This window comes from Saccopteryx leptura, chromosome 12 (genome assembly GCF_036850995.1).
Source record: "Saccopteryx leptura isolate mSacLep1 chromosome 12, mSacLep1_pri_phased_curated, whole genome shotgun sequence".
Lineage (NCBI taxonomy): Eukaryota > Metazoa > Chordata > Mammalia > Chiroptera > Emballonuridae > Saccopteryx > Saccopteryx leptura.
In genome coordinates this window covers 18,404,135-18,426,471 of record NC_089514.1, presented here as the reverse complement: position 1 = coordinate 18,426,471, position 22,337 = coordinate 18,404,135, and positions in this window count along the sequence as shown.

Genomic DNA, 22,337 nt, shown 5'->3' with positions numbered 1-22,337 from the left:
CCCAGGGTGGCACTTTTGTTGAAATCTGCCCAGATTCAAGGAGAGGGGGACTTCACCTCATGTCACCTTGGGAGGATGTCCAAGAATTTGTGGCCATACTTAATGTGCCACGGTGAGTGTGAAATGGGAATCAGACACTACCCAGAAGTAACCTGCTCATCCCGTGTAGGGGAGGACTTCACTGTGGGGAGGGGCTAAGATCACTAGAAGACCTTAAGCCTGATGATCAGGGAGAAGAGGTACTCTCACATCACCTGCACTTGCCTTAATTCAGCATCTTTTCAGTGCGATATAACCGCTGCTTGTTTGCTTCTATCCACCTCTGTTTGCCCTGAAAACAGAGATTGGAACTGAATTGTTTCCTTGTACCCACAGCAACCAATTCAGATCCTGGCATGTAACAGGCATTCAAAAAACATTAGTGGGACAAATATATGAACAAGTCATTATCAGAAATGGGTAAGATAGGAGAAAAAGCTTATTTGGAGAGAAAAGAGAAGCTTTGATGTTAGATATATTAAATTTTAAGGGGCCAGGGATATCTAGAAATTGCCAGATATTGTTGAAAATATAAAACAATATTTTGGGATTTAGAAAGGTCTGAGTAATGACTTCAATTTGCAAGTCACCTGTACAAGCTGATCATTGTCAGGATACAAGTTCTTCAAGGGAGAGGTGTAGAAGATAAATGACAGAGACTTAGACAAGAGCTTTTATCCTAGGACAAGAAAGAAGAAAAGAATAGACCGGCAGAGAATGTGGATGGTGAGGAGGACCTCATGACTAAGATCATCCAACTTGTGAAAAGCCGTATTAACTTTGATTTCAGATTCTTGGTAGTTGATTCCACTCCTCCAACATCCATACACTTTGATCTTGGAAGACTGGGGAATTTTCTCAAAGAAACCATTCAAACAACCTAAAAACTACATATGCAAAGAATTTTCTTACAGAATTACCAATAACAAAAGAGCCATTTTGCAGAGAAGTTAAGAAAGATAAAGAGGTAAGACAAATGGATGCAGAACACTAGCAGATAAAAATTTTTAAATATTTTTTATCAAAAATATTTAGTGTAGATCTTCTTTCTATACTGTTTTAGTCAAAACATTGTTAAATATCATTTTGTTGATGCAGAAATTTAACTTTGCAAAATATGTCTTTTACCACCACTCAGGGGTCTCAAACTCAACTCAGCATGTGGGCCGCAGAGCAAGATCACAGCCGTTTGGCGGCTGCACTAGGTCTACAAAAGGCAACTGTTACGCAACACTTTTCTCACTGCAGTTGAAAACAAAAAAAAAAATCAGTACAAAATTGTTCAGCAGGCCGCGAGTTTGAGACCCCTGCTCTATGCCACATACTCTCTGAATTTCAAGATTTCAAGGTAAAAAAAAGAATTCTAGATCAAAGAGTCAGAATCCCCAAATCTTTATTCTTGCCTTGCACCTGATTTTGGATAAATTATTTAGCTCTGATGGACCTTACGTCTCTTACCCATAAAATGGTGAGAGGTGCTAGAGACTTCTTATGTTCTTTCCAGCTCTAAAATTTCCCATCTCACCGTTCTGAAGACAAAAGTTTGGCATCTCCTGTCTGATATTTACACAGTTAGGAAAAGAGAAATTTCTCCCAAATGTAGTCTTGGTGGAGTGATTAGCGATGAGAGCTGACTTCAGGTTATATTTCCTTTGTGGTGATTACAGATGAAGGGTTGTTGATAATAAGCTGTAAACTATTCAGTGCCAGCTGAGAATAAACGCTTTGTGGTCCTGCCAGTTACTTCCCCCTCTCATAATGATCACAACACGTAGGCAGGTCAGACCTCCTTCTCGACAGTTGATTGTAAATCTTGATTTTTAGTAAAGTTCATGGAGGATTTTGACTCCCTTGGTCCATCATTTTAAACTTCCAAGAAAGATAGTATAATGCCAAGAACAATGAGTAGAGGCACTTATCAGATATATAGAATAATGAATAAATGGTAAGTAATAATAGGCCATGAAAGATTACCGAAGATTTATTGCTTAGCTACATAAAACTTTCTGGAATGTGTTCGATTATCTGACCATTTTAGTTAAACCAGAATGTTACAAAGGAGTTATGCTACAAAACACCTTGGTGTCTTTAAAAATTGACTGTTTAGTACCCAAATAAACTTAAAACTCTCAAATATTATCTATAAAAGCAAAGTACTTCTATCTGGGAAATTAATATATCCAGGTTACTATAATAGCATTAGCAAAATGGGGCATCAAGAATCAGATTTACCCCAAACTCAGTTTTATATAAAATCTGTAAGAAAAAATTGATATATGTATTTTTAAATTTTTGTTTGTTATAAAAACTTTTAACCTAATTTTAATTTTAATATAACTCTGTAATGATGATGGCATGACAATAAGTTCATGTTATGAAAGATTTAGGAGGCCGAGCACAGAGGACTAGCAGATTGCTTCTGGAACAGGAGTAAATATTTATTATATTGGCCAAAAAGAAAAGATATGCAATAAATATGTTAAGAAGATTTAGTCTATTTGGTATTCAATAAACTATACATTGGCACACTTAGAGAAAACTAGACCTTAGAATATGTTGATATGTTGATTTTTAGAAACATTTGGAAAAGATGTTTGCAATTATTCAAGTTTGATTATATTTCAATAGCATGATTTTGTCAAAACTCAACATAATTATCAATAAAACAATATAAACTAATATATCATTTCTAGAAAGTAAAAAATATGTAAGAACTGATTAAATAAGTAGCCTACATATTGAGCATAAGTAAGTCATGAAGGTAAGTAAAATACTGTCAGCTACACATTGAAGGTTCTCATTATGTGCTGGGTATACGGTCAGTTTTCAATCAGTGACTTTCATTCCATTTCTATAACAATCCTTTGAAATAGGAACTAATTTCCCCATTTTCAGACGAGAAAACTGAGTCTTAGAGACTGGCCTCTAACCATACAGCTGAAGCTGTCACTTGATCTCCAGATCTACCTGGTTCCAAGGTTCATGATCTTAGCCACCAGGCACTCAAAGAGCATGAAATAAAAACCAACAAATGGAAATCATAGCAGCAGGGAATTGTAATAGTGAGTGGCTTTTATTTGTTCAAGGGAGTTGATATCATGAAGTATAATGGAATCATCTTTCACGAAGAAATGAGCATAATCTAAAGAAAATCAAGCACATAGTATGCCTCATTTGCTACACAAAATAAAGTTTCATGAGTAGTGAATGAAGATAAATCCTCCTGGTAAAGAATTGTGTATGGTAACACTTTCCAGATGCAATGTATTATATAAACTGTAGTTTATATAAATACAGGGCATTAAAATTCCATATTTCCCATGTTTGTTACTCAGTACTTGCAGCTATAAATAGGTAGCATTAAAAGGCACATTTAGTGAAAAATGCAGGCTAGCAATTCAATAGCTGCTATAGCTTTTTGCAAAATGCATTTTTCTAAAGGACATGTGGGTTTTTTAAGTGACTCCATCTTCTCACATTGGCACATTATTATATACAGTTACTTTACACATGCAAGTCATATTGCTTCTTGTCCCCTCCGACTCTGCCAGAAATCTGAATTCTGTGTCTCTACTTCAACCCTGGGACCCTGACTCCCTCCTTCAGTTAAGAGGTGGGTGGAGGAACAGGGAAAAGGAAGATAAAATCTTGCACCAAAGTCTCCGTGGAGTCCCCCCTAGAGGAGGTAAAGCACAGCATAAGGAATATAGTCAATGATATTGTACTATGTGTGATGTCAGGGTTTTAGACTTATTGGGGGATCACTTTGTGAGTTATATGAGTGTCTAAGCACTAACCCGTATGCCTGAAACAAATATAATATTGAATGTTATTGTAATTTAAAAACCTAGAAAAACAATCTTCCCTATAAATCTGCACCTCCTCTGGGAAGAATGCTAAAAATATGAGAGAAGAGGGGAAAGGGTCCACTTCCATCCCAAGAACAGCATCCAGAATTCTAAAGTTATCAGAAGAGCACCAACTTGTTTGATTGTACAAATAAAACACGAAAAGAAGGATGAAGGACCAGAATTATAACATGCCCCTCTGAAAACTCTGACTTGCATTGTCTTCGTTTCCTTTATCCAGGGTGTCCTTTTCTGCCTGTGGCGGGGTGGAGATCTGCCCGGAAGCACGGACAGGAGGCTTTTCCTGTGGGGTGACTCAGGACTAAGGAGAGCTGGTCCTGCAGCTCCCAGCATCCTTAGCATTGCAGACAGGGCTGCTTGTGGCTGTGGGACCCGACTGGGACCCACCCCACGGACCTGCACATTCCGTGTCTCCCCATCACCCCCTCCCACCATCCTCGCTGGCATTCATTTAGAGGGGCTTCCCTAAAACCAGCCCAATAGTTGCTCAATTTGGAAAGACTGAGTAATCTCTGGAGCAGGGGTCCCCAAACTACGGCCCGCGGGCCACATGCGGCCCCCTGAGGCCATTTATCCGGCCCCCGCCGCACATCTGGAAGGGGCACCTCTTTCATTGGTGGTCAGTGAGAGGAGCATAGTTCCCATTGAAATACTGGTCAGTTTGTTGATTTAAATTTACTTGTTCTTTATTTTAAATATTGTATTTGTTCCCGTTTTGTTTTTTTACTTTAAAATAAGATATGTGCAGTGTGCATAGGAATTTGTTCATAGTTTTTTTTATAGTCCGGCCCTCCAACAGTCTGAGGGACAGTGAACTGGCCCCCTGTGTAAAAAGTTTGGGGACCCCTGCTCTGGAGAGAAACTCTCTGCTAATTTGGAAACCCCAGTTCTGTAGGGACAGTACTTTCGCTTGCTGCCGAGTCTCCAAGGAAACCGGTGCTATTTGTGACTATTTGGAGCTCAGGAAGTCATTCTTACCTGCGTTAGCAAGAGTGACAATGTCATGACAGCTTCGAGAGGCTGTCGTCTCCACAATGGGAGACCCTGTAAATCGATTGTTAATGAAGCACTGCCATATTTGAAGTGACTCCGTTCCCTGGGGGAGTGTGTTTATATTTAATTATTGAAATGTGAACTGAGCAACGGCACAGGAGCTCAAAAGTCAGCTATTATTCCCCCAAAATGGTTCAAAAATCAATCTTCATTCCAAAACCCATAATAAAAAATAAAAAATAGCAATTTATAGAGGAAAACTAAAGACATCCTATGTCAGCAAAGCTATCATTAGTTGTGCTAAAACTAATATGTACATATTTTTAAAGAGAGTTGTACGTAATTATGCAAAAGAATTTTGAGTGCTTAGTGAATGGAGGACCCACTGAATTGTCAGTATCATTGGTGGTTTGACATTTGCTCTGCTTCTGCCTGTCATGCAAACCATGGAGGCAGCTCTTATTAGAGATGTGTATGAATTAAAAAAAAAATTTTTTTTTCTACCAGAGCTACTATGCTTTCATCCTTTCTGGAGTGTGATCAACATGTGCTAAAAAAAAGTTTTGACCTCTTCTGGCCTCAAGAATTTTTTCTATAGAGATCCTTCTGAAATTCTGTAAGGACAGAGGGGCAGTGAGTTACATCGGTGACTTTCAACCCTTATCATCTCATGGCACACATAAACTAATTATTAAAATTCTACAGCACACCAAAAATATATATATATTTTGCCAATCTTACAAAAAAATAGGTACAATTTTTATTCATTCACACCAGATGACTATTGCTGTGTTGGCTGTTGTCATTTTTTATTTCACGATCTAAGGGAAAAGAGGTCAGTGCCCCTGACCAAATAGTCAGGTATTGCATGTTTTAAAAATTATTGTGGCACACAGGTTGAAAATCACTGAGTTAGAGGGTAGAAGAGTGGGGTGACAGGAAAACCTTCTTAGTTGACAGTAGTGACCCCAGAATTTCTATATAAAAGTGATTATTACAGCAGTCAGAATGGAAGAAGAGTGGAGAAGTTGAAGTAACATTCATATAACATTTTACATAAAGGCGGAAAAAAGACACCCACTTTCTTTATCACAGAATGATGGGTACTTAAGTTTATCAGAAGCCCTCCAACCTACCCACCATGCTGTCAAAGGCTCTTTGTACTCGGTTTCTGTGTTTTAGGAGAACGGCAGAGCCATTGAAGTCTCCTAAGTGGTGTGTGATGTGATCAGATCTGTGTCCTAAAAAGGCACTTTAGAGACTGAGCAGAAAGAGATGTCACTGTTGTCCAGGGAAGAGAGGACAATGGCTTGGACTTGGTTATAGTGGGAGCAAAAGAACAATGATTGCAACAACAACCGCAACTGTCAATTAGTACGAGGGGTCTCTTTCTAATGCCCCATTTTATTTACTCTTCAGAACAATACCGTGATAGTACAATTGTGCCCATCCTACAGTGTCTTAGTAATGTGAAGTTAGTGACACAAGTGACAAAGCTAATAGGAGGCAGAGCTGTGATTTGAGCTGAACTGAGCTTGAGTTTAATGTCATAGTGGTTAAGTAAGCAACTGTGAGCATGTACAACATAGACTGAAAACACGGTCTAAACCACGGGCAGGGTGGAGGCAGAGTGGTTGAGGTCTGGGGACCACCAGGGAAGAGTAGCAGTGTATCAGAAGCTGCGAGAGGCTGGGAAGATGGGGTCCCGAAAGAGGCTGCTTTCATGAACAGTTTTAATGGGATTGTGAAGGAGGAAGGCAACTTCCTGGGCAAATAACTAGAACGGAAGCAGCGAGCATGACTTCCTCTTTCAAGGATTTAGATGGCAAATCAAAATCAGTGAATATTTGTGTAGGTACAGTAGAGGGGTGTATGTGGCACGAGTGGGAATGACTTCGCGTTGATAGGCTGCGTGGGGTGATCCAGTGGAGCTGGAAAGACAAGGGAAGATAGAAAAGAGGCCATTGAGATCCTGGAGGAGGTGAGTGTGGGTAGTAAGAAAAGGGAGGGAAGATAAGTTCCGAGTTCACACTGTCTTTCTTTTCTTGAAGTAGAAGGTTATTCTCTAGAAGGGAGCACCCAGAGGTCCCCAGCACAGCCCAGAGTGAGCTGGGTCCTGTGGTGTAGATTTGGACCACCTTTAGCCTCATGATTGCATTTGTACAACTGAGAGCAAATTCTACAAGTCATATTTTAAGGAGATCAGGGGCTTAAAGCCAGGAAGTCTATACAGAAAGAGGAAACTAAGGTATAGCACTGAAACAGCTCGAGAAGCCAGAAGACCTGATTAAATAAATGGCCGAAGGCAAAGGGCCAAGCTAGAGGAATTCAGAGGTGGATGCTCAGAGTAGCTGCTTATGCCGTTTCTGCAGCTGCTTGCAGACTCTGCTGGTGCATTCCAATAGAATACAGAGGTTGAGCCATTTCTGGAGAGTGACCAGAATGATAGCAAAGCTATGAACTGCCATCGCTGTCACCAGTCAATTATCATATCTTCCTTTTTGAGTTTTGTTTCTTTGTTCATTGAATGTATTTAAGATAGAGAATGTAAGGTCTTCATCTATTAAGTCCAATGTCTAGACCACCTCAAGGACAGTTTCTATTTAATGAGACCTTTGTTATGTTTCATTACATGTCTCATTTTTATCAAAAATTGGATATTTAAAATAATACAATGTAGCAACTCTGGAAATCAGATTCTTCGATCTCCTCTGGGTTGGTTGTTACTATTTATTATTGTTGTTGCTGCTGTTACTGAATGTTTTGTGACTTTCTTAAACTACCATAATTCTGTTAAGTCTGTATTCTTTGTTATGTGTTGCTTTTGAAATCTCCACTTGGATAGTTTAGAAGTCAGTTAATGGTTGGACAGAGATTTCCTTCTAGCTATTAAATCTGGAACCAGTAAGTCTCCCAGGCTTGGCTGAGGGTTTCTATGTGAGTGTTGGGGTGTGCCTCAAATATTTAGGAACGAAAGCTAACTGCCTTAGCCTTCACTTCCTACCTGTGCAGAGTCTCAAACTCATCCAGAGGTGAGGGCTTAGGGTCTTCTCAGGTCTTACCTGAGCGTAGGCACAGCTCTGGTTATGTTCCCAGTCCTATGCACATGCGTGATCTCTTAGATTCTCAAATATATATATGAGATCTCGTTAGGGTTCCCATATCCACCTCATTTCTGAGATTTTCCTCTTCAGTTTGGATAGCCTATTGTTACTGCTACTTCAAGCTGCTGTGATGTTAAACTATTACCATTGGTTGTTCTCAACAACTGCCTCCAAGAAAAAGTCTTTTAGCTCGGGTTGAGCTCTGAGTCCAGTCCAACAAAGATGAGCCCTGTGAGAGGAACTGCCAGATGGGTCAAATAATGACAATTCAATATGAATGGGATTTGGAGGAACTTCAGCCCCATTCTGCCCCCTCCAGTGGCTGATAGGCTGTTTGTTTGCACAGTGATCACAGGCTGCTGGTTTGCAAGGCGACCACACAGCTGAGGAGGGGCATTGAGGATAGTACAAGTTAAAATGCCACAAAACTCCCTGTTCTTACCAAGATTTCACTGTTTTTTTACTTAAGCATGTGCTCCCCTGCCTGAAATTAAGCCTTTGGTTACTTTCAAGTTCTGAAGAAGTTTATTGTGACCATTTTTGCAAGCATTCTCATTGCTTTTCTGCCAAAAAGGATTTCCAGAAGTCTTGGTTCCACCTTTCCAGCTGACATCATCTCTTATGCCATGGCGATTGTAGAACCTCTCCAAGACACAGAACTCAGGATTCAATAAGCTAAAAATGGTAAAGTGACTGCAACATAGGAGAAGCTGGATAAGTAATGATTTCATGAATGAGTTGTTGAAAGGGAATGAAACTGAGGTTTCTGTTGCAGAGAGGTCGGAGAGTGTGTGTGTCCAAATCTGCCCACCCTGGCCTATACTCTCGTGTGTTCTGAGGAAGGAGGAGGTGACTTGAGCCAGCCAGGCTCATGGCTACTGTGGAGTCTAGGACTTGAGACGTAGTGAAAATTCCCGCCCAAGTCTAGAGGGATGCTAAGAGACAGAGAAGTTAGCCAAGTATGCTCTGAGAAACTGCAGTTTAGCACTAGTCAAACTCCACATTTCAGGCCCAGAGAAATGATTAGAACAAGGATTCCAAGACCAGAAAATGACAATTAGGTAGGGCCCAGGTGAGTGCTAGTTCAGGTCAAGATAGGGCGAGGAGATTAGATGGAGAAAGTGAGTAACAGAAAAGGCTCTGGCATGATTCCAAAGCCAATAGGACTGAGTAGCCTGTGTTGGCTGATGAGGCCAAGGAGGCTTACTGGGGCAGGGTGAGGGCAGAAGGCATGGGCATCATGCCTGCAGCGCTGGGGACGATGAGGCCATTGTGGGGTTGGCCAGGCCATGAGCGTGCTCCAGGTCACACAGAAAGGCTGCAGCGAAAGCTAGCTATTGGGAAGGAGATGGAATGCAAGCTAAGGAAGAGGAGGCTACGTTTTCATAGTGCTTCCCCATGAACGGAAAGCTCCTCAGTGTGGTCAGAACAGTAGACGTGGTTGGCTCTTCTCCTTGCCGGAAGCCCCACCCAAACGCTTCTACCACCTGGCTAAACAACGCCATGCATCCATGGGGGAGGCAGAGTGAGGCAAAGATAAATAGAACCGGAAGCCCAAACTGCCCTGACTCAGTCCACTTACCAGCACGTCTCAGTTACCTGCAGCTAGTTAGTTGGTGCGGCCCTGGCTCAACTGATATTTCTCAAAGAACTTGAGCTGGTTTTAATATTTGCCAGAGAATGAGGCTAAGTGGGGAAATTTGAGGCAAAAATAAACTTTATGGATAAATGTTAAATTAATTATGGTTTGAGATTATTTTGCTGTGGCATTGTTTTAAATAATTACATTTGTTGAGTTCTTTGCAATGCGGTGGGCTCTGAGCTAGGACCTGGGGAAGAAGATGCAGACAAGTCGTGAGGGAGACAAGGAACACAGTCAACAGCCAACCACAGTACAAAAGGCAGAAAACTGTAAGTGTTTAAAAAAGAGAAAGCACCCTGGCCGGTTGGCTCAGTGGTAGAGCGTCGGCCTAGCGTGCGGGGGACCCGGGTTCGATTCCCGGCCAGGGCACACAGGAGAAGCGCCCATTTGCTTCTCCACCCCTCCACCGCGCTTTCCTCTCTGTCTCTCTCTTCCCCTACCGCAGCCAAGGCTCCATTGGAGCAAAGATGGCCCGGGCGCTGGGGATGGCTCTGTGGCCTCTGCCTCAGGCACTAGAGTGGCTCTGGTCGCAACATGGCGACGCCCAGGATGGGCAGAGCATCGCCCCCTGGTGGGCAGAGCGTCGCCCCATGGTGGGCATGCCGGGTGGATCCCGGTCGGGCGCATGTGGGAGTCTGACTGTCTCTCCCTGTTTCCAGCTTCAGAAAAATGAAAAAAATAATAATAATAAAAATAAAAAAGAGAAAGCAATGAATTGTGGAAGCATAGAAATAGAAAGGAAGAAACCATTGAGCTTGAGGAAGTCTTCTTCTATTATGTAGATAGAAAGAGATAAGGGCATTAAGAGTTTTAAAGGTGAGAATTTTGGAAGGCAAATAATTTGCCTCTATCAGAAACTAACGTTTTTCTATAAAGTGAGAGCTTTTATTGTTTCCTATTTCATGCATCACTCATTCACATCTGTATACAAGTTTATTCCCCATTCAATAGTTAATATTAAGATGTAATACTTTCTTTAAAAAGAAAGCTGTCTGAGTTTCTACTTTTAAATAAGAAATTCCAACAATTCATGAACAGAATAGAGTTTTAGAGAACTTACTAACTGAATTAAAGATATATATTTTTTTAATTATAATTTTATTTTTTAATGGGGCGACATCAATAAATCAGGTTACATATATTCAAAGATCAACAAGTCCAGGTTATCTTGTCTTTCAATTATGTTGCATACCCATCACCCAAAGTCAGATTGTCCTCTGTCACCTTCTATCTAGTTTTCTTTGTGCCCCTCCCCCTCCCCCTTTCCCTCTCCCTTTCCTTCCTCCCCCCGTAACCACCACACTCTTATCAATATCTCTTAGTTTCACTTTTATGTCCCACCTACATATGGAATAATGCAGTTCCTGGTTTTTTCTGATTTACTTATTTCACTTCATATAATGTTATCAAGATACCACCATTTTGCTGTAAATGATCCGATGTCATCATTTCTTATGGCTGAGTAGTATTCCATAGTGTATATGTGCCACATCTTCTTTATCCAGTCGTCTATTGATGGGCTTTTTGGTTGTTTCCATGTCCTGGCCACTGTGAACAATGCTGCAATGAACATGGGGCTTCATGTGTCTTTACGTATCAATGTTTCTGAGTTTTGGGGGTATATACCCAGTAGAGGGATTGCTGGGTCATAAGGTAGTTCTATTTTCAGTTTTTTGAGGAACCACCATACTTTCTTCCATAATGGTTGTACTACTTTACATTCCCACCAACAGTGTATGAGGGTTCCTTTTTCTCCACAGCCTCTCCAACATTTGCTATTACCTGTCTTGTTAATAATAGCTAATCTAACAGGTGTGAGGTGGTATCTCATTGCAGTTTTGATTTGCATTTCTCTAATAACTAAAGAAGATGAGCATCTTTTCATATATCTGTTGGCCATTTGTACTTCCTCCTGGGAGAAGTGTCTGTTCATGTCCTCTTCCCATTTTTTTATTGGATTATTTGTTTGTTTGTTGTTGAGTTTTATGAGTTCTTTGTATATTTTGGATATTAGGCCCTTATCTGAGCTGTTGTTTGAAAATATCATTTCCCATTTAGTTGGCTTTCTGTTTATTTTGTTATCAGTTTCTCTTGCTGAGCAAAACTTCTTAGTCTGATGTAGTCCCATTCATTAATTTTTGCCTTCACTTCTCTTGCCATTGGAGTCAAATTCATAAAATGCTCTTTAAAACCCAGGTCCATGAGTTTAGTACCTATGTCTTCTTCTATGTACTTAATTGTTTCAGGTCTTATGTTTAGATCTTTGATTCATTTTGAGTTAATTTTAGTACAGGGGGACAAACTGTAGTCCAGTTTCATTCTTATGCATGTGGCTTTCCAGTTTTCCCAGCACCATTTATTGAAGAGGCTTTCTTTTCTCCATTGTATGTTCTTGGCCCCTTTATCAAAAATTATTTGACTATATATATGTGGTTTTATTTCTGGACTTTCTATTCTGTTCCATTGGTCTGAGTGTCTATTTTTCTGCCAATACCATGCTGTTTTGATTGTCGTGGCCCTATAATATAGTTTGAAGTCAGGTATTGTAATGCCCCCAGCTTCATTCTTTTTCTTTAGGATTGTTTTGGCTATTCGGGGTTTTTTATAGTTCCATATAAATCTGATGATTTTTTGCTCTATTTCTTTAAAAAATGTCATTGGAATTTTGATGGGAATTGCATTAAATTTGTATATTGCTTTGGGTAATATAGCCATCTTGATTATATTTATTCTTCCTAACCAAGAACAAGGAATATTCTTCCATCTCATTATATCTTTCTCGATTTCTCTTAAAATGGTTTATAGTTTTCATTATATAAGTCCTTTACATTCTTTGTTATGTTTATTCCTAAGTATTTTATTTTTTTGTTGCAATTGTGAAGGGGATTATTCTTTTGAGTTCGTTCTCAGTTGTTTCATTGTTGGCATATAGAAAGGCTATTGACTTCAATTACAGATATTTTTATTTTGTTTATTTACAATCAAATCTTGATTACCCATAAAATCTATTTACATATATTTACATATTTGTAAAATTATGTTTGAAAACTCCTGGACCAGAGGATGCTGAAGTCCTGCTGGTAGATATAAAATAACAAGATGCCCTAGAATCCATGTGTAAGATTTTTTTTTTTTTTACAGAGTCAGAGAGAGGGATAGACAGGAACGGAGAGAGATGAGAAGCATCATCAGTTTTTTGTTGCGACACCTTAGTTCTTCATTGATTGCTTTCTCATATGTGCCTTGACCGTGGGCCTTCAGGAGACCGAGTGACCCCTTGCTCCAGCCAGCGACCTTGGGCTCAAGCTGGTGAGCCTTGCTCAAACCAGATGAGACCGCGCTCAAGCTGGCAACCTTGGGGTCTTGAACCTGGGTCCTCGGCATCCCAGTCCGACACTCTATCCACTGTGCCACCGCCTGGTCAGGCCCATGTGTAAGATTTGATTTGACATAGATGTATTTTCTCATGGGGAGCTTGTGGTTCTTGTGAGAGTGGGTATGTGCAACCCTCCAGTCTGGTTTTATTTTTCTCTCCTGATTACATGTAAGACTCAGCCACGACTGCCCCCTCCTCCCCACCGGCTGCATTTATTGCTCCCCAGGAATAGATGTGCCGTGATCCTCATCTATGGTTCTTTCCTTACTTTCACCATGTGGTGTGGACTTCTGGGTGTCTTTGTAATTCATTAGTTCACATTGCAGTCATTAAACACTTCCTTTTTTATGGCCTAATTTGCATGTCTCATCTGTGAAAAAAATATATTCTATTTTGTGTCTATACTAATTTTACAGGTCTTTCTAGCAGGTTAGGGTTTGAATCCTTTTAAATATTGGTTGGGTAATGGTAAAGGACTCTGAATTGGAGCCATGGGTTGTTTGACTTGGAACATGGTTATTTGGATAATGACCTTGCAGCCAATGGGAAGAGGCCATGACCTAGAATATCTGTTCCTGGAAGACAGGACAGTGACTCAGAGTCTGGTTCTTAGCAACTGGAGAAGTCCATAGGGCTCACCTTTCCGATTTTATCACCTACTCTTCCTTTCTCTTCTTGGGAGTTTTCTGTTCCTTTCCCTTTTGCTTCACAAGCCCAATATTTATCTTATTTGGGCTTTCAGCTGCCTGCCAACTAAATCTTGATAAGGTTTTAGCCCAAGATGGTATCTCGGAATGTCAAATGCATGCCTCCATCCAAAGGGATGCTCCTGGCCTGACCTGGAGGGGAGGAGGGGAGAGGTCTGCCTGCTTGCCCATCTCCTTTCCCATTTTTGCTCTGCTGCTGTATTTTAAGGGTCAAGGATGCTTTGAGCCATAGCAACCTCTAGGAAGTGACCTCTAACATCCTCACCTTTATCCCTTTGATAAAGGTGAATACATTTGTAAAGGGATATTCTCTTGGAAATGTTGAGAATGACCAAACCCACAACATGTAATAAAGCTTTTATTCATTTTCTATGCTGTTAACAAAACTGTAATTTTCTTCAATGAGCTACAAAAGCTATTTGGTAGTATTTCTTGTATCAGTGCTAAGAATTTAATAGAAACCCCTTAGCAATATGAGTGATTAGCCTTGGTTCTAGTTCTGATTCAGTCCAGAACCTTCCAAATTATACTGATTTTCTTCCATTATAGTCTTGTGCTGGGATGGTAATTTCTGGTCTCTGAACCCTAATCCTCAACTTTAAAAATAACACAAATCTGCTCCAAGTATTTCCCATATGCCATTTCATTTAACTCTTAAACAATCCATATAAAGTTGTTTTACAGATTTATACTTTTATACATGTTATAGATGCTGAAGTACCAAACACTTAAGTAATATACACAAAGTAACACAGCAATTAAGCAAAAATTCAAACCTAGTTCTGTGTTAGGCAATATTTAATATACCCAATGTGTTTAACATATACAAAAGAATCAACATAATGTACAAGCTTCATAATACATTGAACATTGCAAAATCATTTGTCCAACCTAGGCGCTAAACACTAACGGTGCTGTTTAAAGAGTCAGTGTTCTTAAACCATTTCTCTAGACCGCCTTTCTTTATGATCTTGTTCAATCTTCTCTTTAAGAAAAGTTCTCAAACAATTCCCAGCATTTTGTTATATCCAATGCCTTTGTATATCCATCATTGTATGGTTATTCACCTTGTTGAAGATTTCCTGGCAGTGTTTGCCTGGGCCTGCAGGTCTTTCTCTGTTCCTTGCTCTAAGTTTCCATATTTTGGTCTCCACACTCCATTCCCTGGGCCAGGATGGCCATTTGACAGTTCACCTAACAGTGAGTCCTGAAAATGAAGGCTCCATTGGGTTGCTGCATTGATTCCGGAATACAACCTGGGCATGCTCCCTGACAGACCAGTGTCATGTCCCCTCTGCTGTCACCTCATCAACTGCTCTTGTGTAGACAGCACAGAATTTCCCTCTTGCACTCAGAATCCCGCCATCCTGTATTTCACTTCCCTCCCTGCCCCTGGGAATTGGCTTGTTCTGTCTTGTTTGACATGCCCAGCCATCAGCGGTCCAGAGACAATCAATGGTTCTACCTGCTCTTCTTTCCTCGCGATGTTTCATTCCGTTTCAGCCATCAGAATCCAAGACAACAAGCTTGTTAAGTGATTAAACTCATTTTCTTCAATTGCATGGCGCCAGATTTCCAGCTTCTTTATGGAAACTAGCTCAGTCATGGGGCAGGTTCAACAAGAGATTCCAGATGCCGATCATTTTCTCCACCACAGATTGTCTCGGCCTTACTCAGGGTTTCAACCAGAAAGTTGGCACAAAACAATTTTTTTGCAACTTGCCCTATTATTGTGATCTGTAAAATGAAAATGTTTTTTTAAAAGCCCAGTGATTTTTATTCTTCATGTGTAGGCAGGCAATACAGCTTTCTTCATAAGTTGAATATTTGCATAGCGTTAAACAAATTTTTCTGTCAGCTCTTTTTATATCAATCTTCAGAGTACCAGGCCAGATTTCCAAAAAGGACAATAAATAGAACATTTACATTTTTCAGTTTTTCGGGATCATTTTCCTCATGTTCAGGTACTTACTTTTTAATTTTAACATCCAATTCTATTTTTAATAATTGTATTTTTCTATATGAAGAGGAAAACTGGTACTGAATGCACGTGTTTGAAGGAAAATGGTTAAATATAAATAGGATGATAATTTGATATTTATGAAGTGCCAACTTTGTCTATTAATATGAGAATTCTGCAATTATCACTGAACTGTTCTTTGAAATTCTAGAAAATGGCAAAAATATGGGGTTACTAAATTTCAAAATTAACATTCAAGAATGAAAAAACCATTTTGCATAAATAAATGTTTAGATACATGTTCCTCTTTATTGACAGAAGTACTGGAATTTGCCTTCACTCTAACTGAATATCCTGTTCAAATATCAAACTACCAAGCAATCAGTATTTATGCTATAGACCCTGCACACAGTAGGCACTCAATTACTTATTGAATGAATAACACTGGGTGACCAGTTGGAAGGTACTTTGAAAACGGTACAGAGAGATTAGATAAACATTAAGAAGGTGGTTTTACATGATCTATTTTAAGAGAAATTTGAAACTATGCAGCAAAAATAACACTGATGCTTTCCCAATGTTACATAATAAAACACTCTAAAACATAGTGGTTAAAAACAATAATCATTGTTTATTTTGTTCACAGATCGGTGACTATAAACAAACATAAATTTGTACAACAAATAGTTTAAAGTAGGTGGCACTGCCAGGGGCTAGAGCATCTACTTTCAGCACTGCTCCCTCCCAGGCTGGCAAGTTTCTGCTTGCTGTCGGTGCCCATGTGGGCCTTACTCTGCAGACTTCCTATGGGCTGCTTGGTCTTCCTCACAACATGGCATCTAGGTTTCAAGAGACACAGAGTAGCAGTCCGTTTCATTAAACCTGAGTCCAGAAACTCACAGTGTCACATCTCCTGCATTCTATTGTTTAAGGTGTCACAGAGCTTGATTCAAGGGGGGAAAAGATGGACTCCACCTCTAGAAGGAAGGAATGTCAAAGAATTTGCATGTTTGAAAACTGCCACACCATTACATTAAAATGAAACCCAAGCCCCACCCCTCAGCCTCAAGGCTTTAGGGCAGGGGTCCGGAATCTATGGCTCACGAGCCAGATGTGGCTCTTTTGATGGCTGCATCTGGCTCGCAGACAAATCTTTAATAAAAAAAAATAATAACGTTAAAAATATAGAACATTCTCATGTATTACAATCCATTCATTTCCTACTGCTCATGTTCATGGTTGCAGGTGGCTGGAGCCAATCACAGCTGTCCTCCAGGACAACACCAAATTTTTATTGGATAATGTGTAACATACACAGGTTGTTGTATGGCTCTCACAGAATTACATTTTAAAATATGTGGCATTCATGGCTTTCTCAGCCAAAAAGGTTCCTGACCCCTGCTTTAGGGGACTGGTAAACTTTCTATTAAAAATTGGATAGTAAATATTTTAGGTTAGATGGGTGGAATGACAGTCTCTGTTGCAGCTACTTAACTCTGCTGTTATAGGGAGAAAACAACTATCGGCAATTTATAAACTATGGGTATGTCTCCTTCAGTCAAATTTTATTTACTAGCTCTGGCCAGGTAGCTCAGTTGGTTAGAGCATCGTCTCAATGTGCCAATGTTGTGGGTTCAATCTCCAGTCAGGGTACATACAGTAATCAACCAATGAATGTATAAATAAGTGGAACAACAAATCAATATTTCTCTCTCTCTCAAAAATAAAAATAAAAAAAAAAAGATTGTATATAATTTTTTTTTATTACCAAAACATATGGCAGGCCAGATTTAGCCCACAGGCCTACATGACATGCTTTCAGTTACTTCGCGCTCCCCTCTTGCCTGCCTACTAGGCGCTCATCACACAGCTTCCTCTCGGCCTTCCAAGGCAAAACTTTGTTTTCCCCAGGGCCTGTGTACATCTTATTTCTAATGCATTTGTCTTGGCCTAAATGTCTCTTTCTCAGCAAGTTCTTCACTAGCTGTACATTATAGAGCTGGCCTTGCAATTCTCTTCGTCCTCAGTAGCACCTTACATCTTAAAATGAACATCTGTGCTTGTCTTCTTCAGCACTTCATCGATATTCGAGTGTCTCCTGTGATCCAAGTGTGTTCTGGAAACTAGGGTTAAACCAACACCCATAGCTAATGAGGTTCCATCTGCATCGGGCACCATTCTTTTAGGAAACACAGACAGTGAACAAGAAAATCTCAGGTAGTGCCTAGTGCTATGAAGACCATAAAACAGGCCTGGGAGAGACAGCTCAGGAAGGCCTTCGTGAAGAGGTGACATTTGAACCGAACACCAGACAATAAGCAGTCAAGCCAGGTAAAGATTTGGGTGAGTAGGTTTTCATCCAAGGGGAAAAGTTCAAGGGGCCGGTGGAGTGGGAGAGGAAGGGGCAGAGAGAGGCCCGCAGTGCCGGGGCGGCAAGCAACGGGAAGGATGCCACAATGTAAGGTCAGAGCGGCCGGAGCCAGATGTTGCCGCGCCCCACAAGCCGACATAAGCTGAGATTCCATCCTACATGTCCACATGCATTAAACTTCTACTAACACTTACAGAGCAGGTACATGGGTGGCTCTCTGTTAAGTCCTAAGGTGTAGCTGTGAACATGTATTTCCCATTAGAGCATATGCCCTACAAGGGTAGCGATTCTTTCTTTCTCATCCCAATATTCCTAGGGCCTAGCACTTAAAAGGAACTCAATAAATACTGGTTGAATAAGTGAAGGAATAAGTAAATGAGTGAGAATATTATTGTCCATATGGCATCCACTTGAAGGTGAGTTCCACAGAAGCAGATCCCGAGACGATGATTCATGTGAGAGTGATTTATTAGGAATGTCTCCCGGGGGGGGGGGGGGGGGGACAAAACAGCAGGAGAATGTAGAAGGGAAGGAGGCCAAACAAGGGTGCAAGATCAAACACGGTCCCAGAGAGGGTGCGTTTGGCCTGATCCTACAGAGAAGACCTCGAGGCAGTGAGATCGGATTTTAGAATTGTTATCCGGGGTCAGGAGGCTGGGCGTTCATACCTCCACACTGGGCAACCCAGAGAGGACAGAAAAGTTCAGAAACCTCTGGTTTGCTGCCTGACAGGAAGTGAGGGCAGTCCTCAGACACAGAGACGAGGTGCTGTGGTCTGTGGGGGCTGCTGTGCTCTAAACGGGAAGGCTGATCTGAGATCGTGTGGGCAGAGCTGCGATACTAGCGTCCGTTTTTCCATATCCATGTTAAATATGTTACTACAGGAAGCACTTCAAGAAAATGTTCTGTGTTTCCAACCTGGAGGTTAGGAGTTGGTGAATTGTTGCAAAGGGTCTACAGCCAACAAGCTTTGTCCTCCATAAATAATACTCCTGTGTATGTTTCATTTATTTTTAAAGTTTGTATAGATGCTATTGTGGTTGATAAAATACAAGTCCACTTAAAAAATGCTAGTGAATTAATAACACCTTTTGGCCTGACCTGTGGTGGCGCAGTGGATAAAGCTTCGACCTGGAAATGCTGAGGTTGCCGGTCCAAAACCCTGGGCTTGCCTGGTCAAGGCACATATGGGAGTTGAAGCTTCCTGCTCCTCCCCCACTTCGTGTGTGTGCGCTCTCTCTCTCTCTCTCTCTCCTCTAAAATGAATAAATAAAAATTAAAAAAAAGTAACACCTTTTTATATTATTTTAGTGACTAGGAATTTGAACGGCATAACTCATATCATTTGGAAGACCTTGAATTTTTTTTGGCATTGTACATTTCTTATCATTAAAATATAACTTTTTTTTCAGAACTGAGATAGAAAAAATGATATAAAGGCAGCCATATAATATTTTTTTGACAATAAATAGTTATTTAAATTGGACAGAGCATAGCGGGACATTTTCCTTGGTCTTGAGACAAGAGCATTGGTTCTGAACAAGTCACACCCCCAATTTCTATGTATTTCTTGACTAGCATATTATTTTCCTGCTTTGAGCCATGGATACCAGGGAAAAGGCAGCTGTAAGACATTTTAGTGCACATAATACACTGTCACTATAAAAAGTGTTTGCTGTTATAAAACATTGTTTTTCACTTCATTTCACATAATCATAACCCATTAGGCATCTCTGTCTTTGACCTTCAATAAATATCTGAGGACACAAAGAAAGCTACACATGATATAATGGATTTCTCCACCTCCAATTTGTTGGAGGAAAAAATCTTCCCTTGGGTTTTTTTTATTCTTATTTTCACTTATTTATTTTTAGTGAGGTTGCCCTGTTCAAGTACACACTATTTTTATATCTCTACCCTAATTCTGTCAAGTTCAATGTAAATGAATACACAAATGTAGAATTTAACACAGAATTTCTTAGCAACTGGCCGAACAATTAGCATTTCATGGGACTTTTCCTTTTCTCTGTGTATGGCATAGGGAGATGATTTCACAAATATTTTCAACTTTCTTTAAGATAGAAGCCAACTCACATTCCCAAACTCAGCAGCTCTTACATTTGAACTGAGTCCCTGAACTGAAATTAAAAGGACCACTTTTGTCCCCCTTGATGCCATAGTTTGTTGACATATTTCTTTGAGGCTTGATCAGTAGTTTTCAACCAATGACGATTCTGCCCTGCAGGAGACACGTGACAATGTCCACAGATGGTTTTGGTCCTCGTACCTGGGGGGTGGAGCAGGGCAGATTGGCATCTAGAGGGTACAGACCAGGGATGCTGCTAAACACCCTACAGAGCACAGGTAGCCCCCTCAATGAAGAATTATCGGGCCGTAAATGTCAATAATACACGTGTAAGAAGCCCTGAGCCACATTAAGATCTTGCCTTTGTCATTTTTAATAAATGGATGCTTGCAATAGTTTATAAGCTTTAGAAGCGCTGAGTAATTAACCCTTTGAGTAGTACAAACATTCAGGTACATCCTCGTGCCCCCTGACCATCCAGAGTACGATCGTACATGTGAGGTTTCCACACAGTGATGAGCTCAAAGCAGATCAGCAGGACTTGGATCCTCAACCTTCTACCATGTGTGGAGGACAGCTACCTGTCCTTGAGCTCATGAGAAGAAGCCTGAATTCTAGGGCTCTGTACACTTAACACCCTGTGCCACTGCTGGGGTCACAATAAGGTGACGGATCCTCTCGTTGCTTTTTTTCTGTAGATGGTTCATGATGAAGAAAGGTCTCAGCATGAACTCAAAATTTCAGCTGCCTCCCAGAGCAAGTAGTCTGTGTTCAGGAAACATCTCTTTTGATTCCAGCCACCAGAAGCTGATTATGCTTAACCCACATATGCTCTTTGCAGAGCAAGCCTTCCCAGGCAGATAAAAGCCATGAAATTTCATAAGGATTGTAAAGTGCTAAAAATTTGGATGGCAAATGCACAAAAACTGCCATCAATATCCTCAGGCTTAGCGCTGCTATTAATACCAGGCGTACATACTATGACTTTATTTCCTCAACTACATAGATAGTGCTTAAATGTATGGATTTATTATCACATTTGGCATATTTTATTTATAGCATAAGAAAGGTGAAACATTCTGCAGCATTGCATGTTAAGATTAGGATTTATTGTCCAGGAATCCTTGAACAATTTTATCAAAAGCCCATTTCTAGGTGGTGTTTTTCTGCAATAAATCATAGAGCAAGAATCTATCAGTGGACACCAGGAAGAGATAAATGAGTGTAGAGGAAAGAGGGTCATCACAGATTTTTTTCTGTATCACGACCTGTCATTGGCAGAAATCCATTTATTATGGTTCACAGATGATTTTTTTACCTACTCGCTATGTTTTCTGTTTGGGGTGTTAGCTAAGATAAAATGAAAACCTGGCAAAACCTAAGCCATCAAAATCCATGAAGACAGACATAACTTAAAGATTATGAGACACAAAGAATATCAATTTCTTTCTCCTCCCTTCTAGCTGCAACTTTTTATTTTTTTGGAAGTGTCTCTTTAAAATGTAAGTATTTTAATTTTTAAAGTAGTACAATGAATGGAAAAACAGGTTCTGTGGCCAACTAGAATTTTGCCCCAGGGTGTACTTTCAACAGAAAAGCAGAGGGGTGTCTAGCAGTTGCTGAGTAGGGTTCGAGCACCCCCTAAACTGAGTTTTCCATCCTTTTTTACAGGCCCTATCTTATTGAATTTTTCATCAACACTCTGTAATTTGGAAAAAGAACAGGTACACGAAGAAATACGGGCTAAATGTCAGGCTAAATAGGAGAATAATCACCGTGAGGTCGTGGCCACAACTACACTTGAATTTACATTTGACCTCAAGAATTCAATAAAATATAGTATGTTGTATTTTTTTTTCTATATATTTATTTTTGCACTGTCTTTCCTGCATCAAGTTGTCTAGGCTAAGAAAAATCTGGCAAAATGTGTTCCTAGCTTCTAAAAATGAAACACACTAGCGAGTATGCATCGAATGAATGCTGTACCTCCACAAGCATACATAAAGCAGGTGTGTGATTTTAGGGAGCTGAAGGTCTCCCATCGCCACATTTTCTGGAGAGTAACCGTACATGCCACCGTAGAGTATCACTCTCCCTCCACGTGTCTCCCAGATGGGCACTAGCTTTATACATAATATAGATGAGCAACAGAGAAAATATAGGTGCATGATAGCTTTTCCCGTGTGTCAC